A 15,678-nucleotide genomic window follows, 5' to 3' on the forward strand; every position below is an offset into this window, starting at 1 on the left:
AGCAGGAGTTTTTTTAAGCTAATTTTCACATTTATTTCACTCCCTTACCTGCCAATGACTGCCCCACCATTATTGAATTAATGGTCTGTTTCATAATTGACTTTGTTTTAAAGTTAAGCAAGTAGAATACTTGTCAGCCCACAACTTCCTTAATATCCATCTTTGGAGGCTCCACCATCAAATGAATAACCCAATTTTCCTAGCCTGATGGGCAAAGGTAATAACTAGAACACTATATTTCCCAGAACTGAACCAGAAAACCAGATTTCTGGTTTAAATTGGTTAAACTGACAAAGAATCAGGTTTAGCACTAAGGAGAAAGATGTGTACTTCTGATATTATTATACATTTTAATACAGATACTAGTAGCTCAATTCCTGAATTACGAAAAATGTAGAATGTGATACTGATACCACTAAAGGATAATATAAAATTATTTAATTTTGACAGCATTCATGTCACATCAATGCAGAAATTTTAAAAATTAACCAGATATGAATTATGAGGTAGCTATTAGAATATTTAACATTAAAGGTGAATACCAGATGAGAAAATGTATTTTTTTAAAAATCCAGAATTAGAAACTTTAGCCTCAATGTAAAAGGAAACATTCATTGACTGTGCTGCTTAGATTACTTCTTTTAGATTTTAAGTGTCTCACTTTGGAAAGCTAGAATTTACTAGACCATTCAGAAAGCTAAGGAAAAAAGAGCAAAACACATCAGCTAAAAGGGTAATCACTTGTGTGTTGAGAACACTATTTTCTTTCTATTTTTAATAGAGTATTGGCAGAAATATTTTTGTCCAGATTACAGACAAATCATTCTATCTCACTTACCAAAAAGTAAAAACTGATTTCAAATGAGGAAATAAAATATTATTTCCCCATTACATACATAATTGTACTGACCATTTATTTGCTGCTCTGTTCTATATTAATGTTTGCAATTGAACCAGATTAAACAGTATGGTAAGGGTGTAAATAATGTCCTGCAGGTGTGCTGAGGAACACAACTAAAATATTCCTTGCAACTTATTTCAGGTGGCATTTTGGGATTTTAAGATGTGCACAATATGTTTTTCAAAGGTAATTGAAATTCTGATTTTGTTTTTTATGCTGTTAAAAAATGAAAAGGATTTGAGTATACCAATGTTTTCAACAATGTGCTGACAATCCAAAAGTGATTACATTGTACTTGGATGGGAGAAATAGAAATGGAATTGGCTTAGAACCAAAAATAAAAATAGTAAAGAATTTGTGATATGTGCTGATGGGAATGTGGGAAGGGATGGAGTAAAATGCGGAGAGGTTGCTAGAGGACATATACAGACATTATGTTCTCAACCAAAATCACAAGGTTTGTTACTGCAAATGTAACAGTGGAAACAATAGGATAGAAAATCATGGCTGCCTCAGAAAAATCCAAAAATTGTCCTTCCAAGAGTGTATAAAGAGGCAGTAAAACATTGACAAAGGTGTTAGTATGGGGAAAACTATAAATAAGAAACCAATTGCTGTAAAGTGAATTACATTTTTGGGACTTGTTTCTGTTTTCCCCAAATTATTGCTAGTTGTACAAGGCAAAATGTGTGGGTATGAAAAAAAATGTGTTATGTTAACTGTGCCTTCTGAGTACATTTATTATTTCCAATCTGCATTTATGCATCCAGAAATATGTTGTGCTAAAAACAAGAAACAACTCAGTCTCCAGAATCAACTCTTTTTTTTATAGAAACAAAAAACCAGCTTATCACACAACTCTAGGTATTGTGCCTCCCAATAAACAAAACTCCAAATCAACCTTTCCCTCACACAAAAAAGAACAATATCCCATACAAAAACAACAAAACATGCTCTGAAGAAGAGACTAGAATAGATAACATGTCTGGAAACATATTCTATTCTTCCATTAGAATGCAGCTTATGTGAAGGTCAGAAATCTTTTCAGAAAGTTTTAAAATATCTGGTTTAATGTCTGCCCTTTGATTTATTTTCCAATCTGGGGTAAGCTTTTCATCTTGTCACCAACATTTCAATAACATATCAAACCAAAGGAGTTACAGAAGCAAAATTTCATTATTGAACATCAGGTATATTTGCAATGTGAATAAATGATCAGTTTTTGAACAAGACAAAAAAGTGATTTTCTTTTTCAGATATATTTGTCACTTTGTAACAGGATTCCTTCAAACACAAAAGCTTTCTAGGGGATTTACATTTTATATATGCTTCATGAACATTTGGTTTATATACAACTCTTCCACAATGCAACTATGACCCAAGGGAAGTATACCTCTAAAGGTGTATGTTGTAACTATATATCCAGAGTAATATACTAGATACAGGTGTGGGCAGAACTCTGAAGACTTTGGGGTAGATTTGAAAATTATGAATAAAGATGACCCAAGAATAGAGAAAATTAATCAAATCAAGCTTTCACCATAACTTGGCTCATGACAAAAGGTGACAAATGAGAAGTGAAGAACCATATAACTCACCAATATGACCAATGTTTGTCACCAGAGACCCATGACAAATCCAAGCTCCATTGAACATTGATCTATAAAGATAAGGAAGAAAAGAGTTATCACTTTTGTGGAGATGAAAATATTTTTATGCAAGGGGTACAGTTTGGACACATTCTGATAGAACCATATTTCAAGGCAGGCTTGGGTATAGGGTACAGAGAGAAACAGTGTGTATTACAATTGCCTTGGTTTTACTTCTTCAGTTACAACTTCATACGTATATTATACAGGTATCTTTTCTGGTGAGTAGAGACCAATACTAGCCCTCAGTAAAACTAACTAATAAAAGTTGAATGAAAACCCTCTATTGGAATATTAAATACCTTTTTTTTCTCCCTGTTTCTAAAAAGCACATCTCATCAAATTACTTCTTTGCTTGAAGAGGCTTCCCACTTTGAGGGTCAAGGCAAGACATCTTAACAGGATTTATAATGCTCATCAGGACCTGATCCCAGCTTCCTTTTCATCCCAACTTGGTGTCTCCACCCAGATATACTAATTCATTTGCATCTCTAGAAATTCACACATTTGCCATCACCCATAGGCCTGTGAGTATGAGGATCTCTCTGCCTAGAAAAACATGCCTCCCCTGTTCTTACAAAAATCTCTTGCCTGCCTGACTTTGTTCATGCTCAGGATTCATGCAGTTATCGTCTCCTCTAGAAAGCTCCTTTGGCAACCAAAGGCTCACTCAGGTGCACACCCACCAGCCTCTTGCAGCATCTAATTTCTAATTTTACCTAGCATTTAGAAGTTTAGGTTGTGACAGTTTACTAAATGGTGTCAGGTTACTGTTTGATATTTTTATATATCTTATTTGTTTTAATTTTCAGTAACTAGTAGAGTTCCTGACTTATAGTAAGTGCTCAATAAATGTCTGATGCATTACTATATGGACTGAATGAATCAGCATAAGACAGGACAAGTGAATAATTTAGTCATGATCAAGCATTTTTATGCCAGGGACCTAGCTAAATTCATTACAAATAATTGCTCTGCATTTTTTGGCCCAGAGTCTGTCTTCTTGTGATGTAAACTGCTTTTCTTAATTCTCTAAACCCATTCCATTCTCAAGATTGTTTATCCTTCAGTCTTCTAGCTTGAGTTTCTGGTGTTTAATTATCAAAAATTATTTTGCTAGATAAGACCTGTTTGAGCTGACTTTCTTGAACTTGACTCTTAACTCATGTTAGAAGTCTGGCATAAACAACTGGAAAAGAAACCATGAAAGTAATCCCATTTACAATAGCTAGAAATAAAATAAAGTACCTAGAAATAAACTTTTAAAAAGTGAAATATTTCAATAATAAATACTACAACACATTGATAAAAGAAATTGAAGAGGATACAAAACATGAAAAGATATTCCACATTCATGGATTTGGAGAATCAATATTGTAAAAATGCTTATACTACCCAAAGCAATCTACAGATTCAGTACAATCCCTATAAAAATATTAATTACATTCTTCACAGAAATAGGAAAAAGAATCCTAAGATTTATATAAAACCAATAAAGGGCCAGAATGGCCAAAGAAATGCTGAGCAAAAAGAATGCTGGAGGCACCACACTACCTGACTTCAAAATAAATTACAAGGTATGTAATCAAACCAGCATGGTATTAGCATAAAAATGAATACATGTATACCGATGAAACAGAAGACAGAACCCAGAAAGAAATCTACTCATTTAAAGTCAACTCTTTTTGACAAAGGTGTCAAGAATGTGCATTGAAGAAAGGGCAGTCTCTTCAATAAATGGTGCTAGGAAAACTGGATATCCATACAGATAAGAAAAAAACTAGACCTCTATCAGAAAACAGCCTAAAAAAGGCAAATCTAAGATTTATTGGTCTTAAAGAAGAGGCAGAGAAAGAGACAGGGGTAGAAAGTTTACTCGAAGGGAGAATAACAGAGAACATCCCACACCTAGAGAAAGATATCAGTACACAAGTACAAGAAGGTTATAGAACACCAAGTGGATTTAACCCAATGAAGACTATCTCAAGGTATTTAACAATCAAACTTCCAAAGATCAATGATCAAGAAAGAATTTGAAAAGACACAAGAGAAAAGAAACAAGTAACATACAATGGAGCTCCAATATGTTGGCAGCAGGCTTTTCAGTGGACACCTTACAGACCAGGAGAGACTGACATGACATATTTAAAGTGCTGAAGGAAAATAAAACCTTTTATTCTAGAAAAGTATATGCAGAAAGATATCCTTTAAACATGAAGGAGAAATAAAGACTTTCCCAGGCAAACAAAAGCTGAGGAATTTCATTAATACCAGACCTGTCCTATAAGAAATACTAAAGGGAGTTCTTCAATTTGAAAGAAAAGAATGTTGATGAATAACAAGAAATCATCTGAAGTTTCAAAAATCACTGGTAATAGTAAGTACACAGAAAAACAGAGAATGTTTGATATGGTTTGGCTCTGTGTCCCCACCCAAGTCTCATCTTGAATTGTACTCCCATAATTCCCACGTGTTATGAGAGGGACCCGGTGGGAGATCATTTGAATCATGGGGGAGAATGCATACTATTCTCGTGGTACTGAACAAGTCTCATGAGATCTGATGGGTTTATCAAGGGTTTCTGCTTTTGCATCTCACTCATTTTCTCTTGCTGTCACCATGCAAGAAGTACCTTTCACCTCCTGCCATGATTCTGAGGCCTCCCCAGCCATGTGGAACTGTAAGTCCAATTAAACCTCTTTTTCTTCCCAGTCTTGGGTATGTCTTTATCAGCAGCATGAAAACGGCCTAATACAATATTATAACACTATAATTGTGGCATGTAAACTACTCATATCTTGAGGAGAAAGGCTAAAAGAGAAACCAATCAAAAATAATAATTACAACTTTTCAAGATACACCCAGTACAATAAAATATAAATAGAAACAACAAGAAGCTAAAAATCAGGGGAAAAAGAATTTATTAGTTTTCTCTTTGCTTTGTTAGTTTGTTTATTAGTTTGTTTATGTAGTCAGTGTTAAGTTGTCACAGTTTAAAATAATGGGTTATAAGATAGTATTTACAAGCCTCATGATAACCTCAAATTAAAAAGCATATAATAGATATACAAAATATAAAAAGCAAGAAACTAAATCATATCACCGGAGAAAATCACCTTCACTAAATGGCAGATGGGAATAAAAGAAAGAAGAAAGAGAAGACCACAAAACAATCAAAAATAAGTAACAAAATGGCAGGACAAAGTCCTAACTTATCAATAATAACACTGAATATAAATGGACTAAACTCTCCAATCAAAAGGCACAGAGTCCAAAAACAACAAAAGTCACAGAGTGGTGAATGGATAAGAAAACAAACCCAATGATCTGTTGCCTATGGGAAACATACCTCACCCATAAAGACAGAGACTGAAAATAAAGGGATGGAAAAAGAAAAAGATATTCCATGCAAATAGAAAAAAAGAAAGAACTGCAGAAGCTATACTTTTTTTTTCTTTTTGAGATGGAGTCTTGCTCTTCTGCCCAAGCTGGAGTGCAGTGGTGCAAGCCTGGCTCGCTGCAACCTCCACCTCCTGGGTTCCAACTATTCTCCTGCCTCAGCCTCCCGAATAGCTGAGATTACAGGTGCACGTCTCCATGCCCATGTAATTTTTGTATTTTTAGTAGAGAATGGGTTTGACCTTGTTGGCCAGGCTTGTCTCGAACTCCTGACCTTGTAATCTGCCTGGCTTGGCCTCCCAAAATGTTGTGATTACAGGCGTGAGCCACCACGCCCAGCCAGAAGCTCTACTTACAGCAGACAAAATAGATTTCAAGACAAAAACTATAAAAAGAGACAAAGAAGTTCAAAAGTATCAAATCAGCAAGAAGATGTAACAACTATAAATATATATGTACCTAACACTGGTGAACCAAAATATATAAAGCAAATATTATTAGAGCCAAAGAGAGATAGACCTCAATACAATAATAGCTAGAGACATCAATGCTCCACTTTAAGAATTGAACAGATCATCCAGACATAATCAACAAACAAACATCAGACTTAATCTGCACTATAGACTAAATGGACCTAATAGATATATTTACAGAACATTTCATCTGATGACTGCAGAATACACATTCTTCTCCTCAGCACATGGATCATCCTCAAGGATACACCATATGTTAAGGTACAAAACTAGTGTTAAAAATTCAAAATAATTGAAAGTATATCAAGTATCTTCTCTGACCACAATGGAATATAACTAGAAATCAGTAACAAGAGGAATTTTGGAGTTCTTGAGACCACTAAACCTCAGAGCTAAAAGGGACCTTAACGGTCTTTATCCTCTGCTGTTCAGTCCTTCATTTCTTTTTTTACAACATTCTCATCTCTGCAGACTCATACTGTGCATCTCTACTGATGAGGTACTTAATTTCCCCAGAGGCAGCACAGCTCTTATGTTGAAATTGATCAGACAAGAACTTCAATTCATTGGTCATAATTCTTTCCCACGTGACCCTACAAGCCAGTATCCTCCCTTTTCTTCATAGCAACTCTAGAGCAATTTACTTCTTAACATGTAAGTTCAGGGGTACATGTGCAGGTTTATTATATAGGGAAACCCATGTCACTGGGGTTTGTTTATAGATTATTTCATCACTCAGGTATTATGTCTAGTACCCATTAGTTATTTTTCCTTATCCTCTCCCTCTTCCCACTTTCCACTCTTTGATAGGCCCCAGTTTCTATTTTTCCCTTTTATGTTTTCATGTGTTCATAATTTAGCTCCCACTTATATGTGAGAACATGCAGTATTTGGTTTTCTGTTCCTGCATTAGTTTGCCTAGGATAATAGCCTCCAGCCGTGTCCATGTTCCCACAAAAGAAATGCTCTCGTTCTTTTTTATGGTTGCATAGTATTTTGTGGTGTATATATGCCACATTTTCCTTACCCAGTCCACCATGGATATGCATTTAGGTTGGTTTCATGTCTTTGCTATTGTGAACAGTGCTGGAATGAACACACATGTGCATGTCTTTATAATAGAATGATTCATATTCCTTTGGGTATATACCCAGTAATGGGATTGCTGGGTCCCATGGTAGTTCTGTTTTTAGGTTTTTGAGGAATTAGCCACATTGTTTTTCACAAAGATTGAACTAATTTACACTTCCACTAACACTGTAAAAGTGTTGCTTTTTCTCCACAACCTTGCCAGCACCTGCTTCTTTTTATTTTCTGACTTTTAAATAATAGACATTCTGACTGATGTGAGATGATATTTCATTGTGGTTTTGATTTGCATTCCTCTAATGATCAGTGATGTTGAGCTTCTTTTCATATGCATGTATGTCTTCTTTGGGAAACTGCTTGTTCATGTCCTTTGCTCACTTTTTTATGGGGTTGTTTCTTTCTTGTAAATTTAAGTTTCTTATAGATAGTAGTTTGATCTTTGAAGTTGCTGACCTTTGGATAGTCTTTTTTTTTCTTCCTTTATCCTATTTGGTGACCTTAAGGGTTTGATTGTGGTACAGGGTGGATTCAGACGACTAGCTTCATTTCTGGAAGATTTTAGGGGGCCAATGCTCAGCTCCTAGTTCCTGGACTGTGTGGTCTAGGAAACTTGTTTCGTGCCCCAACTTTGTCTTCTTGGCCAAGGTGCTCCCTGACTACTGGTCACTATTCTGATGTGTGGTGTCAGCCAAAGCATTTCATAGAGTGGTGGCAGTGGGATCCATCTTCATTTGCATGTGTGAGAAGCAGCAGTGGCAGCGCGGTGAGGTGCATGCTTCTCAGCCACTGCAGGGTACTAGCGGGTACTGGTGTGCCTGCTTCCGTGTAGGTTCACCACAGTGGCAGAATCAGCTTGCGGGGTTGGGAGGCCCCTGCTGGCAACTATGCATGTGGTCACGCTGGTGGTGGTGTCAGCAAAGGGGCAGAACACTGTTAGGCACAGGTCTGGGTGCACTGTCTTTGTGCCACAGGCCGTGGTGGTCTCTCAGGGTGGGGAGTACCCACTGTTCTCTGGGCCTTGTTTTACTCTCATGGCAGTGTTGACACAAGGGCAGAGTGCTAACATGGCTGTGGCTGGTTGCGGCTCACTGGCTCCTCGCCCACCAAGGCTCTGACTGCAGTGGTGGTCCAGTGGGGAGTGGGGGCAAAGTGCACTCCCACAACAGCAGTGGCAGGGCAGGGCATATGCACACTGGCTGGGTGAGAAAGCTAAAACCTGTCCACGCACATACATGCTGGAAAAGTGATGTGCATGGTTGCTGTGGGCCCCAGGGATGCTGCAGTGTGGGAGGGAGCAGGCGGGCTGGTATTTGACCATGGGGGCTGCCCTGCTAGATCTTTCTGCCTATCAAGGACAATCTTCCCATGCAGGAGCTATGATGTAGCCCCTAGGAGACCCAAAGCTGCCCTGCAAGCAGGTGCTGCAAGGCTGGGCCCCCAGAAGAGGCCAGTGGATCAAAGGGTGCTCAAGTCGGACTGACCCTGTCTGGTGGGCAAGATTGCCCTACAGAGTTCAGGTCCATCAGTGTCCCTAGGGCTAATGTCTCCTATGGCTAATGTCTCCAAGTTGAGCCTAGGGAGATGGACCTTCCTGGTGGTGCTGTGCTACAGGTGCTCTTGCACGAAACCCTCTAGGCTCCACATCAGCTATGTGCTGCCCCTATGAGTTCTCTAAGCAGCTCTCTGCATCAATGAGTGGCCATGGTGGTCAAGGGGTCTCCTCTTGATTGGATTCCAGAGGCAGGTGGTGAGAGCAGGTTGCTGTTGGCCAGTTCAACTCACCCATTCCCTGGGAGTTGTTCGGGGCCAGGAATGAGTCCTAGTGAATGGTAGCCTCTTTCAGGTTCCCAGCTTCCTCCCCCTTGAGCCCAGCTCCTGTGTCCTCCCTCCATCCACTCTCGGTGCCTTCCCTCTGAAGATCTGTTAGGAGTGAGCCAGTCATCTTGGTCCCTCAGTGGCAGCTGTTCCACTTGGCTGCATCTAGTCAGCCATCTTGCCCTCTCCCTCTAGAGCAATTTAAATCCCTGAGTTTTCTCTTTTTTCAGTTGAATATCCCCAGTTCCTCCAGTTTATTATTTCTGAATCCCAGACCATCTTTTATGCCTTCTTTGAATAAACTCCAGTTGATTCATGTTTCAAGTGTAGTTTGTTTCAAGGTAGAGTGGCACCATCATCTTCCTATTTTAGATGTTGTGCTTCTATGGAAGCACATGAGATGAATGTTAAATTAGGGTTAATTGTCCTCCCATTGATCACAGCTCTTTAACATCTCCTCCTCAGTCTGACCACGTGTTACAGCTCTAACCTGTGGTTGCATGTTATCTTGTTCTCTTTGCCACACACACTTAAATCCTTTATCTTTAAAAGCAAATAAAGTGCTTGACATTGGGCACTAGCTCTTTATTCTTCCTTCTGGTTGAACTTTTGCTGGCATTATTTATCTAATATTTTGTTTTCTGTTATGCTAAATGACATTACCAGACCAGAAATATAGAAAGTAGAATAAAGAAAGAAAACAGGTCTGTTAGTCCTGATGCAATTAGTATTGACATTTTGATACGTTTCTTTCAGCCTTAGTTCATGTGTAAGTATATGGGATTGTGGAGTGAGCACGGTACTGTGTAAGTTCCATGTTTTTACATAGTTTTCAAAATTATAATTTTATATCACCTTATATTCTCTCTGGAAAATACATTGAATTCATGTGACCTTTGGTTTGATGTTGAATGTTTTGGTTATTTTCTTAATTCCCTTGTTTATAAACAATTGTTTATAAACAATGACACAATAAGATTGTTTTGTTTCTGTTTTCCCACAAGTCATTCTCATACTTAGGACTACTTCTTAGATTTGCTTCCTAGAAATGTTTCTCCTAAATAGTTTAGGAGAAAAAGTTCTCAACTTTTTGGTTAAAAAATTGCAATATAATAGCACATAAGCATATTTTAGAGATCACTGACTTCAGTCTCTCATTTGTAGGAATGTCACTTGACTAAGAACAAATAACAACAAAAGAACTCACCCACTTTCCTTCTAACTAAAGGATGTGTTTATTATTTCCCCTTTCTAACACCACACTCCACAGAACTACTTATCTACATTTATTTAACAAGGCACATAACTTACAGGTGAGTACAGTGTATACCTTACAAATAGACACAGTGATTAATAAAAATAAAAAGTAAAACAATTGAAGAACTTCTAAGAAAACAAATTATCCACTCAGGTATGTGTTTATAATTGACCATATTTCCATCTCAATGATCTAGATTGCTATAGGAAATAATGAGATAGGTGTAAATTTTTAGAACATGAAGTTTTCTATAGTGAAGATAGTCTTTACTTATAGCTCATGGAATTGTTCACTGTTTTCCAGTCTTCCCATATGAGACAAGTTTTCCATTGCAAACCTACATTCTTTAATATACAGAGCTTCCTGTATTATGTACAGGATTTGCCTCAACAGCCATAAAAAGACTCCTCCAATCACTGATGCCACTATCAAAATACCAGACACTAACAATGCTTATCTAGTCCCCTCTTGGAGCAGGGCAGGTGCTACGTGTCACTCTTATCAATCCAATGCCATCTCCAAAATGTTAACATGGGAAATACTTCTTTCTCACCTTTTTCTTCATTCTTACTCTTCTTTCCCACCATTTAGGAGGTATGATGAACACTGCTTTTCCCTTGAAGTTTACATATCATTTAACAAACAGTTCTCTCATTTTCACTGGGTGCCAGCTACCAAGTTGGACATAAGAACACAGCTATGGGCAGAAAGATGTGGCCCTGCCCTCATTCTACAACATTCTCACCTTGCCAAGTCCCCATGGTAGCCACTGCAAATTGCCATTTTGGTCTTCAAGTCTCTGATTCTGGATTCACCCTTCTCATTGTCAGGAGACTTCTCAGAAAATGGATAACTTAATTAGAAGAAGTAGTGGACCTATTTCAGAGTCTACTCAGTTTACAATGATCTCTCCTGCCCCCTGCTTCCAGAGTGTAGGCTTATGGCCACCTCTTTCAGCAAGAATACTTTCTTCCTGGCCACAGCTGCTTAGACTAGATGTTGCCATCATGTCCATTCAGAGTTCTTTCCCCATAAATTTGGAAGTTAGACCAACAAAATTAGTATTTATTTATTTATTTATTTATTTATTTTTAGATGGTTGGATCGTCATAGATGCATTTGGGAGCTGGAAATAATTATGCCTTTTTCCATGTGGATCAGAGACCAAAGTAAGCCAGCTCTCACAGGGAGAAGAATGAAGTGGCCACATAGAAAGAGGCAGAGATAAGAGTTGGAGAGTCCAGATAGTTTTCTCATCCTCATCTGCATTTCTGACCTTGTTTGTCATAAGATGTATTTTTTTCTTTCTTATAATAAGTCCCACTTTTTTTGCTTAACCTACCTCAGGCTGGTTCCTGTAACTTAAAATCAAGTGGCCTGACTAATATGCTGGGGGTGCAGAGGTGGGCAAAAAGGGAAGATGTGCCACTTCAAGAAACCCAGGCATGATGGTCCCACAGAGAGGGTGGTGGGGTTCTTATGCGAAATGCTGCTACTTAGCAGTCATCAGGCGAAGGGGGTGTTCTTGATACCAGTCAAAAGAAAAAATGAAAGATAATCAAAATTCAGTGCTCTCAAAATTCAGAAGTTAGCACAAAGGGTCTTTCTAATCAGAGAGGAAGAGAAAGGGCCTTGGAGATATAATTTAAATAAAAAATGCAAGTAAATGTTAGGTATATGATAGAAGATTGAACACCGGCTTTGCATTTGAAGTAATGAGACCAATTATTTTAGCAGAAGGAACAGAATTTGAACATAAAAATCATTTCTGTCTTATTAAAATGATAACCTGAAAAGCCAGGGTTCTTATTCCCACAACGCTGTGTAAACCAATCCCAAAATGATAGAGCACATGTTGAACGGCTAAAGACAACGTCACACAGACTTGTCTGTGTGACGTTAGGAAAGTCACCAAATTTCTACAGGCCTTAATTCATCTGAAAAATGGGGCAGTGTATACACAATTCAGAAGACTGCAGTGAGAATAAATGAGACAGTGTAAGTGACACAGGAGCTGGTATAAAATCTGACAACACGTTAGTTCTCTTTATCTTTGACTTCTGGTGATACACTTAAACGTTTTTAGTCAAGCCAAAAGGCATTTGGAAAAAAGTTTAGTAAATATGGTCAAGATGAGAAATAGTGTTTAAAACAAGGTAACATTGTCTAACAAGTGTTTATTTAGCATCTGCTGTTTTCTGAGTATAATGACAAACTGTAGGGTAATGAGGCAGATTCTCAAGCATGATTCAGGCTGTGATCCTGGAGTTGGTGCTCAAGCCCCAGTCCAGATGACTCTTAGACTCTGGCACACCGAAGGTGACAGAATCCTACATTGGGATAGGGACTCAAGTCTGTGGGGTTAAAAGGACACCCATATTAACTTCATACCTGCTACTAAGTTCTAATTTCTTAATCTTAATTGACACTGTGTATGAACACACGATATTGAGTAGAGCACAACTATTCTATAACAACTGGAAATGAGAAATTCTTATTCCTATGCCGTATGTCCTGAAAATGGCGAAACAAATGAACAAACAAACAAGCCCTCTTTTTTTGTTTTGTTTTGTTTTTTTGAGACAAAATCTGGCTCTGTCACCCAGGCTGGAATGCAGTGGTGTAATCTCGGCTCACTGCAACTTCCGCCTTTTGGGTTCAAGCGATTCTTCCGCCTCAGCCTCCTGAGTAGCTGAGATTACAGGCACCCACCAACATGCCTGGCTAATTTTTGTATTTTAGTAGAGACAGGGTCTCACCATGCTGGCCAGGTGGGTTTCGAGCTCCTGACCTTAGGTGATTCACCCACCTTGGCCTCCCAAAGTGCTGGGATTACAGGTGTGAACGACTGCACCCAGCCCAAATAGGCCCTCTTTCAGCACACGGTGTTGTAATTGTCTGGCTACTTGTCTGAGGGCCTAGCTAGGCTGACTATGAACTTTGTAAGCTAAAGAACTTTGTGTCTAATCTATTCCTGCCTGATTAAACTCCCAATTCTGAGCACACTGCCTGATATACAATAGGTGCCGTAGGAAAGAAGGAAGGAATGAAGACAACAAAGCAGGAAGGCAGGCAGGAAGAAAAACATCTATAAAATCAAGGTATGGATTGAATAATCTTTGAGGATTTTCTATCATCAACACTCTAAGACTCTGTAAATCTATTTCTAGAAGATGTATAGTGGCAAAGGACCTCCTAGACTTTTACCCTGGCACACCTGCTGGGACAGTGACACACAGAGGCCAGTGCTTTTTCTAACCCACCATCTAAGAAACTAAACATTTTCCCCAGGGAGCTAAATTCAGAGAAGCCCTAGTTGTGAGTTGAAGCAGAAAAGACGAGGACTCAACTGCAGAGGTCCAAGTCCACTATGGCAAGTGAATAGATACAACACCAGGGTGGGAGTCAAGGACTGTGAGGAAAAAGCTCATGGGCAACAAAATGCCCAGGGCAAAGGCACCATCCTCCACCCACATATCTGCCCACAAAGGTAGGTGAGCACACTTAAGTGGTTGGGCAGATTTAATTTTGTGTTAGATAGAAAAGAGAGATTGGTGATCGAGGTTCTAGGATGCAACTTTGATACTGATTCTCTACAAAATATGATTCTCTGATTCATTTCTTTACATATATTCAGCTCTTTATTCAACCAGTGTTTACTGATTGGGAAAGCCAAGTTATATGAGAGAACATAGAGGGAACCACCATTCTGGTCTTAGAGAATTTAGGGAGGCAACATAAAATGTTAGGAGGCAACAGAGAGGATGAAAGAATTGATGAGTGTGAGTTGGCCAGCTGAAGAGTAGGAGAAAGGAAATCCCAGTTGCAAACATCTGGCCATTAGAGGGAACATGGTGTATTTGGAGAAACTACAAGGAATTCAGTATGGCTGTGGCATAAGCAAAGAAGGGAAAGACTAGAGGTGAGGCTGGTATCTGGAAATGGCCAGGCTTGAAGTATTTTGCAAACCATGCTAATCAGTGTGTACTTTTTCTGTAGGGCAGTAGAAACCACAGAAGAAAGCCAGAAAACCAGCCAGATAGATGGCTGCTGAAACAATTCAAGAGAGACATGATGATCTACTATAATGGCGGTGGAGAACAGATAGAAGTGAGTAAATTAAGAGATAATTAGGAGGCAGGAATTTTCAATATATCTTTGTTTTAAAGATGCAGACCATAAGGTTCTCTGCAGTTTGGATCCCTCCTTACAAGACTGGGTGTAAACTAAGTACTTAACAAAAGAGTCAGCGTACATTGGTGCTAACATATTGTCATCACTTTTGAATGTTGGTCAGGGTCTGGTCTTTATGGTGTGATATGAGCCAAATAACACATGTAGGTTGGGGAGTATTTTTTATTTTTTAGTTTGTCGGCACCCAAGGTCAGAGATTCCATCTGCTTCACTTCCATGAAGCTATGAAACCACAATGCAGCTAATGTAACACAATAGAGCAAAGAATGACCCCAATTTCCTCATTGGTCCGAAGGCCCTGAGGTCAGCTCTTCTCAGGGCTCCCAGGGATCAAGCTTTAACAGAGAGAGGGACCTCTGCACTTTGGTACCACCTCTGCCACATGCATGCCACAGTTAAATGTGCAATTTCAAGAGAAACAAAATTGAGTTCAGAAAGCAGTTGCTGAGGCTGCAGGTATTTGATCATGCTACTTGAGAATCTGTGGGTAGGCTAAAGGGTCATGGTAGACATGTATAGTCTTAGATTCTAGCTCAGTCTGTGTAATCTTGCAGCCCCAGGGATTCAGATTCCTGTCTTTGCCCCAGCTTCTCGAAGCGTATATATTATGTGTTTTGTTTATTGTCTATCTCCTCACCCCTCCCAACAGAATGTAGGCACCATGTAGGGAGAGGTTTTTATTTTGTTACTGTAGCCACAATAATTGGAACAGAGCAGGTGCTTAATTAATGTTTTTTGAATAATTAAATTAGCTGAATGAACTTGGGGTAAATTATTTCAGTTCAGACTTTGGGTTTATCCATATTTCAAATGGGACTGATTGTATATGTTTTACTCTACCCTCAGGACTCTTTCAAAGCTATAATGAGAAAATAAAAGATCCCTAGCTGGATGTTCAGC

At 38.6% G+C, this 15,678-nt stretch overlaps 1 protein-coding gene across 3 annotated transcripts in view; it reads right to left on the minus strand.

The window, feature by feature from the left end:
- Window positions 1-15,678, minus strand: part of TENM4 (teneurin transmembrane protein 4) — a 3,006,191-nt gene that overhangs the window by 1,059,460 nt on the left and 1,931,053 nt on the right. For all 3 annotated transcript variants that reach the window (XM_054661572.2, XM_063784373.1, XM_063784372.1), the window contains one exon: window positions 2,500-2,561. The gene's annotated coding sequence lies outside the window, so the exon portion shown is untranslated. The remainder of the gene's footprint in view (window positions 1-2,499; window positions 2,562-15,678) is intronic.

This window comes from Pan troglodytes, chromosome 9, assembly GCF_028858775.2.
Source record: "Pan troglodytes isolate AG18354 chromosome 9, NHGRI_mPanTro3-v2.0_pri, whole genome shotgun sequence".
NCBI lineage: Eukaryota > Metazoa > Chordata > Mammalia > Primates > Hominidae > Pan > Pan troglodytes.